This window comes from Epinephelus fuscoguttatus, linkage group LG12 (genome assembly GCF_011397635.1).
Source record: "Epinephelus fuscoguttatus linkage group LG12, E.fuscoguttatus.final_Chr_v1".
NCBI lineage: Eukaryota > Metazoa > Chordata > Actinopteri > Perciformes > Serranidae > Epinephelus > Epinephelus fuscoguttatus.
Genome location: NC_064763.1, coordinates 4,397,120 through 4,408,342, shown reverse-complemented (window position 1 = coordinate 4,408,342; position 11,223 = coordinate 4,397,120).

Genomic DNA, 11,223 nt, shown 5'->3' with positions numbered 1-11,223 from the left:
TTTAGGCAAGATGGGGCAGGATTATAAAAATTGATATGATCACTTGAAAAACACAAAATAGAATATTGAATGGAGAGGCGATAGATGTGTGTGGGAAAGTGTGTTGGTATATGTACATGTGTGGATGAATGAACATGAAGGCAGGACATCAAATTTAGGCCAGGAGCAAACAGTGGAGAACACAAATACAGTAGAAACCAATTAATGGTAGAATCTATAGAAGATAAAGATGGTTGTATCTAATGTAGATAAATGTGGTAGAATAAACCAACTTCCAGGCCCAAATCTATTTTTTTTTCTTTCTGTTTGATCTTGAAGAATCCGGGAAAGTCAATGAGCGTGAAGGGGTCTTCTAGGATAAGGGAATTGGAGTGCTTGGTCTCTAGGTCTGGGATTTTAGTCAGGCGAGGTTAGGTTTATTTTAGGTTATTCATATATAAAGTATATTTCTCTGCAAAGTATTAGACCTACATGGACAAGCATTGTACAGGTCTACATTCATTCATTCATTCATCTTCTAACCGCTTCATCTTCTTGAGGGTCGCGGGGGGGCTGGAGCCTATCCCAGCTACATCGGGCGAGAGGCAGGGTACACCCTGGACAGGTCGTCAGACTATCGCAGGGCTGACACATAGAGACAGACAACCATTCACGCTCACATTCACACCTTAGAGTTATCAATTAACCTAGTCCCCAATCTGCATGTCTTTGGACTGTGGGAGGAAGCCGGAGTGCCCGGAGAGAACCCACGCTGACACGGGGAGAACATGCAAACTCCACACAGAAGGGCTCCCACGCCCGGGATCGAACCGGCAACCCTCTTGCTGTGAGGCGAGAGTGCTAACCACCATACCACCGTGCCGCCCACAGGTCTACATATTTTTTTGAATATTGATTTTTGTCTATGCTAATACACATGTTTTTCTTTCTCATAACTATTAAACAAACAATATAAAAATGAAATGTATTTCTGAAGTTTAGATTGATATGTGACAACTTTTAGGAGGAAAGAAATGACTCACTGGCAAAATAAAGTAAAGCAGCTCTGTCAGTGGATGCTGAATTTTGAAGGTAACTGAAATAAGGATAGAAGGGTCAATCTCCGCCCTCTAGTGGATACCTTTCAGATTACCTTAAACAGTTTGGTGGGTCACTGGTGCAACAATGTCTGCAAATCTTTTTTATTTTTATGAATGCAATCAGTAATTAAAAACACTTTACTCAAGCAAGTTTTTTAAAGTAAATTATGTACTTTTTTACTTGACTACATTTATTAGACATCTAGTTACTTTGCAGATTAAGATTCTAAGAAATATAATGAGCACATAAATGATGGTGCATTGTTATGGTAAATTAAACCACCAACCAGTGTATAAAATCGGTAAAATTCCACCACAGCCAGCAGCCAAATTTACATTACGATTTACATGTTAATCCATCAGTATTAATCCAATGCAATAATGTTTTTGAAACATTTATATAATATATTTGATAAAGGCCCATCAATCAATTGTATTTATAGCGTCAAATCACCATGAGGCATGGTCCCAACACACTTTACAACAGGATAAAACATACAGCAGACAAACAAAATAGAATAGAATAAATGGCCCTAGAAAGGGCCTTTCACATTTTTGTGTCACTGGCCACTGTTCTCCTACATGTTCGGCACAAGTTTCAGTTTTGCAACCTCCCAGCTAGATGCCACAAAATCCTTCACGCAGAACACAAAAATAAAAATTAACAACCCAGGGGCGTTTCTAGGAATTTAGGCCATCGGGGGCTTAGTCTGGACCGGAGGGAATCCTCCCCTTGGACCCCCCAACCACTCAGGGCACCTCACCAAGGGCAGCCCCCTCACTCTGACATCTCTCCACTTTGTGCATGTATAGGTCCTGTTTGTGCATGTGTGTGTCTATCAGGCCTGTGTGTAATTGACAAGCAAGAGTGAAAACATTGAATTTCCCCTCAGGGGGATTAATAAAGTAAATAAACTTAAACTTAATTAGTATTAAGTAGAAAAAGAATACTTTACTAATTTAGAGAATTTTGAGGTACTTGTTTCTATTTTATGTTACTGCATTGCCTACTACTCCTCCACATCTCAGAGGGGAATAATATACTTTTTACACCACTACATTTATTTGTCCACTTTGGTTACTTTGAAAAATTAATACAAAATATAATCAACAAAGAAATGATGATGTATAATTATAGAGCAGTGGCTCCCAACTGGTCCAGCCACAGGGTCAAGATTTCTCCTTAGTCATTAGTTCAAGTTCCACACAGGTTAATACATTTGGCATCATACTTTCTGTCTCGGTCAGGTATAGCTGCCCATTAGTCACTCACTCAACAGCAGAAAATGACATTTCAAAATAAAAGCTCTGTGCCAGAAGTTCACTGTACTTAAATATAAAGTGTTGTTTGTTTGTTTGTTTGTTTGTTTTTTACAAACTTGACACAGTTACCCACTCACTTGCGGTCCTGCAACACATCAGTTGGGATTCACCACTGTTATAGATCAGTTTACCCAGCAATATGATAAGCATTTAAAATGAACTCTACCTTTAACCAGTGATAACTGGTGTGGTCCCTCTTTTCAATCAATCAATCAATCTTCTTTGTAAAGCCCAGTATCACTTTTGACAGCTTTAATGCATGAAAGAAATGACACATTGGATCTGTGGCTTTTTTTTTTCTTTTGTAAATACATATAGCCTATTTAGACTCGCAGCTATTCAGAAAACATTCAGGGCTGAAGCCACAGAAGCCCAAACCTAACAGCACCACTGGTGTGGACGCTGGAGGAGCGGACAGAAGGACATAATAGAAACAGCTGACTGTTAGTATCAACAATAAAGTGCACATTCACATTTTACCCAGTAATCAAGAGCTGCTTAATGGTCCAGTTCTGTTTGTTTGTTTGTTAAGGGCATTTAATTTTATGCTGATCTTGCAAGTGACAGCTGTGTGATGTAAATGTCAGTGTATTGTCATTGTAGATATTCACTTACTGTATGGGTGGAGTAGTGACCATACTGGCTGCTAAATTTCATTTGGGTAAATAGACCAAACGTGTAACTTCTGTTACAGTGTACCCTCAGTGTGGTCTGAAATAAACTTCATCAGTACATTTATTTATTTATTTATACGTTTTAAACAGTGCTTGTAAATTCCAAGCAGCAACGAGGCTGAAAAATGAAGCCAACACGAAGTGCCAAAAACTGCAGTTCCTCTAATGGCCACTTGCGGCTGGCTCAAGCCAGTCAGTCCCCTTAGACCCACATGGTAAAATGTCCAATTATACAGCAGAATTAAACGTATTTAAAGCCTGATACAAAAAACAAACAAACAAACAAAACAGTTTTGGTCTCTATAGCTATTTTTTTCATTCATGACAGCTGTACAGGGGGTGAATTCTTTTCATAACTCACCTGTTTACATTTCATCAAGTCTTAAAGTTACGTACTGTATATTTAAGGGCTTTGAGTGACAGGCTGTCTGCTGATAGTGTCCTCCGCTTCTCAGTCAGATCCTCCCCTTGCTCCTCCACAGTTCCAGCCTCTCACCCAAATATGGTCACTTCTGGCTCCAAAACACAGAGATGGTGGCAGCCGTAATGTCCAACTTATGGCTTCAAAACAGGAGTCCACAAACCATAGACTGTATAAAAAAAGATGGACAACATGACAGCTCCCCAAAAGTGAAGCCAGAACACAACCAGATGGGACATGGGCCAAACTAAAAACTCTGACAATGTCAAATGATTTTTGACATATAAGGTAATTCTTATCACACTGCTGTTTGTTCAAGTGTTTGGTTTAATTAGTTATTTGATGCCATAAAAATGGGTTTTGATTGACAGCTACGTGTGCCAGTTGGTATGCTTGTAAAGAATGGCGCTGCTCGTGATTGGTTAGACAGGTGAGAACTCAACACCACTGAGATTGCTGCTGCACAGACTCTGGCTCCAAATGATGTCATCTGCGGCAGATGGGGGCAGCTGTATCTGGGATGTTTTGGCTTCATTTTTTTTGCAGTGGTGGTGAGTGGAGACACGTTGTTCATCTTTATATACAGCAGACACTTGCACAGATAGACCACAGGTGGTACTCAAGCACCTGCCCTTTTGCCCTCTGTCTGGATAAGTGCTTATTTTGCAAGACACGTTTTTTTCCATTTCTTTTCATAATTTTTAAGTTTTTAAATTTGGCCCAGGGCATGTATTCTTGGTTAAAAGTGTGTTGTTTGCCTGACAACTGCATTTTAGTAGAGCCCTCGCCCCTCCCTTTCCCTCGTGGCAGCCGCATGCAAATTGTGCATCCTGCAGAGCAGCATCATGTCTCCCTCATTTGCCGTCATTGACAGTCAGGTAACAATAGTGTTTGCACTGAGCCTCAGCATTGTTTGTCACTGTTGTGAATTCAGTCCACTATAAAACATCTCAATGCAGCCAGTCTAATTAAGGCAATATCCCACCATTAAGAACAAGTAAGCTAGACTGGTGTAAAATCACACTGTCTCCCTCCAAGATTTGGGTTCACCAACTGCCCAGTGTGAGCAGGGACAGACGCTGAATTGCTTCCCCACTTCCATATGTCATTTTGAACCAAAACTCAACCTAAAACAAAGTTTATGTCTCCCACATCACATCTCCGATAAGTAAATTAAACAAAAATGACATGAAGTTTGGGGCTGCGGTGTGTATAGAGGGCACAGGAGGAGAGGAGGAGCGCAGGGTTGCACGTTTCTGTTCTCTGGGTTTCTGAAACAATATATAGGCCTTATTTAAGATAATTTTAAGAATTAGCATGTGACTTTCTGAAAGAAAGGGGAAGTAGAGAATGGGGAGAGGAGAGCAAAGGAAAGGAGTGGAGAATAAAGAGAGGAGAGGAGAGGAGAGGTATTTGGTTTTCAAGTCCCTTTATTAAATCATTTCAGCAATAACTGAAAACTATTGAGATCAAAACATCACAAAAAAAGAAAAACCAAACAAACAAACAAACAAAAAAAGACAAAAGCTGCTCCTGAAATAAACAGTCCACCAGACACAACTAATCAACTAAACTAACTAATCAGAAATTACACACCAGCGCTCCATCCCACATCACAGAGCACAGGATACCCCCAACAGTCCATCTTTCTTTAAGTCCACTGTTTGATATTACGCATGTTCCATTTAAAGAGTCCTTCTAAGACCGACACCGGCTCCACACTGCTGGCACCCTGAGTCCGGTTCCTGCGAGTCACCCAGATACACAACTTGGCAGAGCCCAGCAGAAAGTTCATCAATGTGTGGACTTTTTTGTTTTTGGCACTGTATTTCAGACCATATATAAACAGTGGAAATGAAAAGGGCTCCCCTAGACCATGCAGCCACCTCCCTAAGAGGCCAAAGAGCTGTGACAGCCGAGGACACTCAACAAACAAATGAAAAAGAGTCTCAGTATGCACACAGAAAATACACCCCTCCTCTAGCTCTGGATCAAGGTGCGCTCTGTATCTGTTCATAGCTATTGCCCCATGTATGACTGGAGGTCACCTGTATGCTTCTCCAAGGGCATCTTTTACAGGGACCATCAGCTGCTTTTCAAGGAAATGTCTGGGCCAAAGAACTCAGCCCACCTCGACTCCTTCAGCCCTGCCAGAGGGCGCAGGTTCAAAACCGTAACGCAGACTTCAGGTGAGGGGTTTGGAAGGAAAGCAGCTGACCCCCACCCTCCTGCCACTCCCCCACAGCTGGGGAGATGGAGAGAGAGGGGAAACTTTACTCACACTTATCATTCCATTGGTCAGACAGAGCACAGTTTTCTACAAATACTCTCAGTGGCTGTGGCAGGGCAGCACAGACTTCCTCCACCACTTTGTTGATGAGCCTGACAGAGCTGATGTTACTCTTTTCCATTATGGCTTTCACCGAGGGGGCCGTCATCTTCATAAGGTGACCCAGTTTGGTGCAGCCAGTCAGTCATAGTCATAGCCACATGCACATAGGTGCATTTGTGCTCTGTACAGTCTTAAAAATCTGCCAAACCTGCAACACAGAGCTGTAAAATGGTGTTGCATCTGTAAAGTCCACGTCCTCTGGTTCTAGGAGGAAAAGCTGCTTGTTGTAGCCCAACCATCCTGTTCTCCTCAGCAGCAGGCAAGCTGTGTCACACCAGCTGGGGCCACAGTCGTAAATCAGTCTCTGAGGAGTCTGAAGGAAGCAACTTTGGACTGGATGTCAATCAGTCCCTGTTCTCCTTCAGCCACAGGCAGGTGAAGAACGGTTGATTGGATCCAGTGCTTGCTTGCAGAAGAAGCTGAGGATGTCTTTCTAGATACCCTCTATCAGAGGCCTTGGAGGTGTCAGAGTGACAAGTCTGTGCCACAGAGTCAAGGTGACCAGAATTCTTCCTCTTTACGACAGCTGGGGTAGCAACCATTTCCACTTAGACTACCGAGCACACACTTTCCCCTTCACTCCCTTCCAGCTGTTTCTTTGAAACCCTTTAGAGCCCAGAAACATCCCCAGAACTTTTAGTTCCTCTTTTCCCCACCTAAGTCCTCCAGGTAGACTGGGCACTGCCTGATCCCTCCACTGTCCCACAAGCTTTTAGCCCAGTTTACCCTTGCAGATGAGGCCTTTTCATAGGTACAAAGAGGAAGGAACTTGGGGCATCCATGTCCTTCAGCTAGAGGAAGTATGATCAGATCAAATCTATCTAGTCTAGCTGCATTGACCCTGTTGTTTCTGATCCTTATCCATGCGTACTGTAGGGTGTGTGGGTGCTTGGGTCTCCAGGTATCAAACAGATCTAGGTAAGTAATGGTTTGTTTTAGACATTGAGAGGACTGTGGGTGTGGTTAATCCATTGGTTATGCCCTGAGTGAAGTCAACAGTACAGTTGAAATCACCACCAATAATGACGTGGTCCTGATTGTAGTTCCTGAGTTCAGACTGTATTTTTGTAAAAAAAAAAAAAAAAAAAAAAAAAAAAAATTATATTGTTAATATGAATATTAACAAAACAAAATACTGAGCTGTCAGTCTCTGCCCTGACAATCAGCAGCCTACCTCTGACCACCTCGCTAACAGAGAAAATGACAGAGAGATGCTTTGGCAGTCGCTCTGAGGAGGATGGCTACCTCTGCACTGACACTTGTATATGACTCAGGATGTGTCAGGACTCTCCCACCATAAACCCCAGTCTACCTCATCTGCCTGGTCACTGCAAGAACAACACATCTATCTTTTTTTGAGAAACAATCTCACTGATTAGAGCACTTTTATGTCTGTCTCTCCCACCATTAATGTTGATAGACCCTATAGTGCTTTTCTGAGGGTCAGAGAAGAGAGACAGAAAAGAGGAAAGTGGTAAAGAACAGTGTATGAAAATCATCTTACTTCACTTGTTTTTTTAAAGATTATTTTTCGGGCTTTTTTTTGCCTTTAATGTATAGGACAGAGTGAGAGAGAGAGCGGGGGGTGACATGCAGTAAATGGTTGCAAGCCGGACTTGAGTCTGTGACCACTGCGTCGAGGCATCGCCTCTGTACATGGGGCGCCGGCACTATCCACTACGCTACCGACGCCCCCACTTTAATCTTTTTAACTGTGATATGTTTCTTGAGGTGAAAATGCTTCCTTTCATCTAATAGGTCCAGACCAACAAATCCCTTCAACACTCCCACTGATGAGATGAACCTTTCAGTGTCCCTAAAGTAATCATTGACTTTTACAGATCTGTGAAAAGTTCGACCTAGAAGTGTTTATTTCCACTAAGGAATAGAAATCTGTGTTCCCGTTGGACACTTCACTGACTGACACAGTATCTGACTCTGAGTCCCATTCTGTATCCTCTCTTCCACCTGATGCCTGGCTGCTGACAACAGCCTCCATAGTCTGTTCACTGTCACAGCCCCCCCACAGCCTCACCTGCACCTGCAAGAAGCTGTCGGAGGGGCCTTCTCCACAGTCTCCTCAGGCTGACTGCAGCCTCACCTGACACGAGACCATCCACAGACTCACACACTGACTCAGCCACTGGGCCAGCCGAGGGCCCACTGGAGCCACAGCAGACCTGGCCACAGAGCCGACGACAGTGGCGCCAGTGACTGCATCCGCCCGCTGCTTATGAGGACCCGCAAGCCGTTTGTGCCCCACATCCCCACACTCAAAACATTTCATTTGGCTGGTGTTGCCATGTGTGCAGGTGAGTCCAAGAACATGAACACCTGTCTCCTTGGAGGACGCGATTCCTCTCGCAAAACCTGCACAAACAGCTGGCAGACACCAAAAACACTATGAAACAAAACTTACATTGATCATGCAGAGATCACAGTTGAAAACCACAGAAAACCCAGAAATCAGGGACAGAAACTGTTCAATTCCATGCCACTCACACATCCACCACCACCACCCACACTCACACTCATCCGGAACCGGAACCGGGAGAGGAGAGGAGAGGAGAGGAGAGGAGAGGAGAGGAGAGGAGAGCACACTTAGTCTGATTGTTGCAACTGAACACAGGCCTACTTTGTAGTTGGAGGGTAGATTGGTTGTTTATTCAAAGAGCAGCGTTCTCAGTTTTGTGTAAAGATTTGTTGATTGTGATGGTTATTTACTCTACAGAGCACTAGAGTGTGCACAATGTCGCATTTTTTTATTTGTCATTGCCTGTTATAAATAAATGATAAATGCAGAAAGTGAATGTGTATGTGTAGCAGCTGCTAGGTGTATATAGTATGGATTTTGAGACAGCTCATAGACACACATTTCCCCTGTTCATTCCTATGCACAAATTTACTGTGTGTACTTAGGTTGAAGAAACCCTCTGGTGCTGGCAGATAGAGAACTTTGTACACTTTGTGCTTTGTGTGTGGACATTTTTTTTGTGCTTGCAAAAAAAAAGTAGAGGGGATGCCCTTTTTTCCACTTTTAGCACCTGCCCTGCAAAATGTCTGTGTACGACGCTGATATACAGTCTATGCGACATGACCTCACAGTAGCTATGGATGACCTCACGGTAGCTATGTCCATTATTTATACAGTCTATGATAAATTAGTAGGGAAGATATTTATTCAGGTGCTGCATTTCATTAAAATTTTAATGGTACTGAAGTAAAATACTTAACTTGTGTATTTCCAATTAATGCTACATCTACTCCACCACATTGTGGAAGCCAAATTGTACTTTTTACTACACTACATTTATTTGACAACATTAGTTGCTATTTACTTTGCAGATACAGGTTATTAAATACAAAATGTATCTAAACTAATATTTATGATGTATTATTGTGGACTAAACTGCCTGTCAGTGTATAAAGTAGTAAAAATCAGCTACTAGTGATGCTTACACATTAAAACATCAATAATTATAATATTTTTGGTGAATTAAAGTCAAAAGTAAATTTTGACTTAAATATTTTCATACTTCTGCTAAAGTAATATTTTGAATGCAGGGATATTACTTGAGACAGAGTATTTTTACACTGATTCCTCTTCCACCACAGGTAAATTCAATGAAGCAGGGTTGAAAGGTTTCCTCCTCAGACTTCGTGTTGTGTTTTTGTTTCCCGGTATTAACCTTCCTCAAGGTCTGCCCAGTGCCGTCCATCCCCCATCACATCTGCTCCTCCCTGGGATTACAGCACAAATGTCTGTCTGAAACTCTCAGTGCTGAGGGGGAAGATTACAAATGTACTGCACCCTCTGTTTGAGGTTAACCAATCAGAGTGCACAGACGCAGGGATTAACCAATCACACCACAGAGAGGGAGGGCAGAGGGATTAAACCAACACAGAGTGGGATTAGGTCAGTGTTGTGTGCAGAAAAATGCTTTGAAATGTCTCTCGCTACCCGTTTACATGTCTCTAGTGCACTCGATCTGGATTTATTATCAAAATGTTGTGACATTTCACATGGTTTTAACCAGCTGTAATTTACATAGCAACAAAACATAGAATTAGTTTTTTTTTTATCAAGTCTTTTAGATTTATTTATCTGAAATGAAGCATTTATCACTTCACTTGCACAACTTGAATCTGATTCTAAATGACACTACCTTAAGAACACTAGGTTAGATAGATAGGTTAAATGTGTTGATAATTTTATGGTAACTGCTGTAAAATCACAAACCTACTGTCCAGTGTAGCCTTAAAAAGATGACAAAATGAGTCATAGAAATCAATTAGAGGTGGATCAAATGTTTTGGAAAGAGAGCATTTGTTAAGTAACAGATAATCAATCCCCTTTCCTTCAACATGAACAACATACACCTCTATAAAACATTTTCGCATATTTGATGTCATAGTTAAGTTTGCGTGGCAGTAATCAGGTCATGTGGGGATTACGAAACTGTCAAAGAAGTTGGGGAGATGGGTGGAGAGGCGGGGGTGGAATCCAGGAGGGGACAGAAGAAGGGGAACTGCTGAGATGATGTAGAGATGATAGAGAGATATCTCAGAGCTGGAATAATTAATGAAAACAACTGTAGTAACAACACTTTATTAAACTGCATTGTTTTCAATGATTCAGACATTTTGGAACAAGTTATTTGGGGGGAGGGAGGGAATACACACAGAACAAGTGGGATACACATGAAGCTGGTTGGAGAAATGGATAAAGATAGAAAAGATGGGAGGGAAGCAAGGAGAAAGCCAGGAAAGGAAAGAGAAGGCCGAGGTGGGTGAGATGGGTGAGAGAGACGGGGGTGGGGGGGAATAATCCTAAATAATTCACTTAGGGCATTGCTGAAGGGAGGCTAAGAGGATTGGGACACTCCCAGAATCAGATAAACTAAAATAACCAAGATGGACCAGTGAGAGCCGTGCAGGCCATATGACAAACATGACGGGTCTAGACCTGACCACCACGAGGCCACTTTACATCCACTGTGTCCAGACTTCATACTGACCTCTGAATGTAGATCAGTTTATAACTCTAACTCTATCAGAATCAGAAAATTTCATGACATTCACTATAGCTTGCAAACACGTCAGAGAATCTCAATAATTATCAGTGCACAAAGTGTAAAGAATAATCACTTTAATATGTCACACAACTAAAACAGAAGATCTATTTTGTCATCAAACAGATTGATAAAACTAAAGGCTAACAATGTAATACTCTACACAAATATCTCAAAAATATCTAAAAGCAACCAAATTACATATTTAAATGTAGCATAAAATTATAGTAAATATCTTAATAATAATAATCAAACCCTGAAG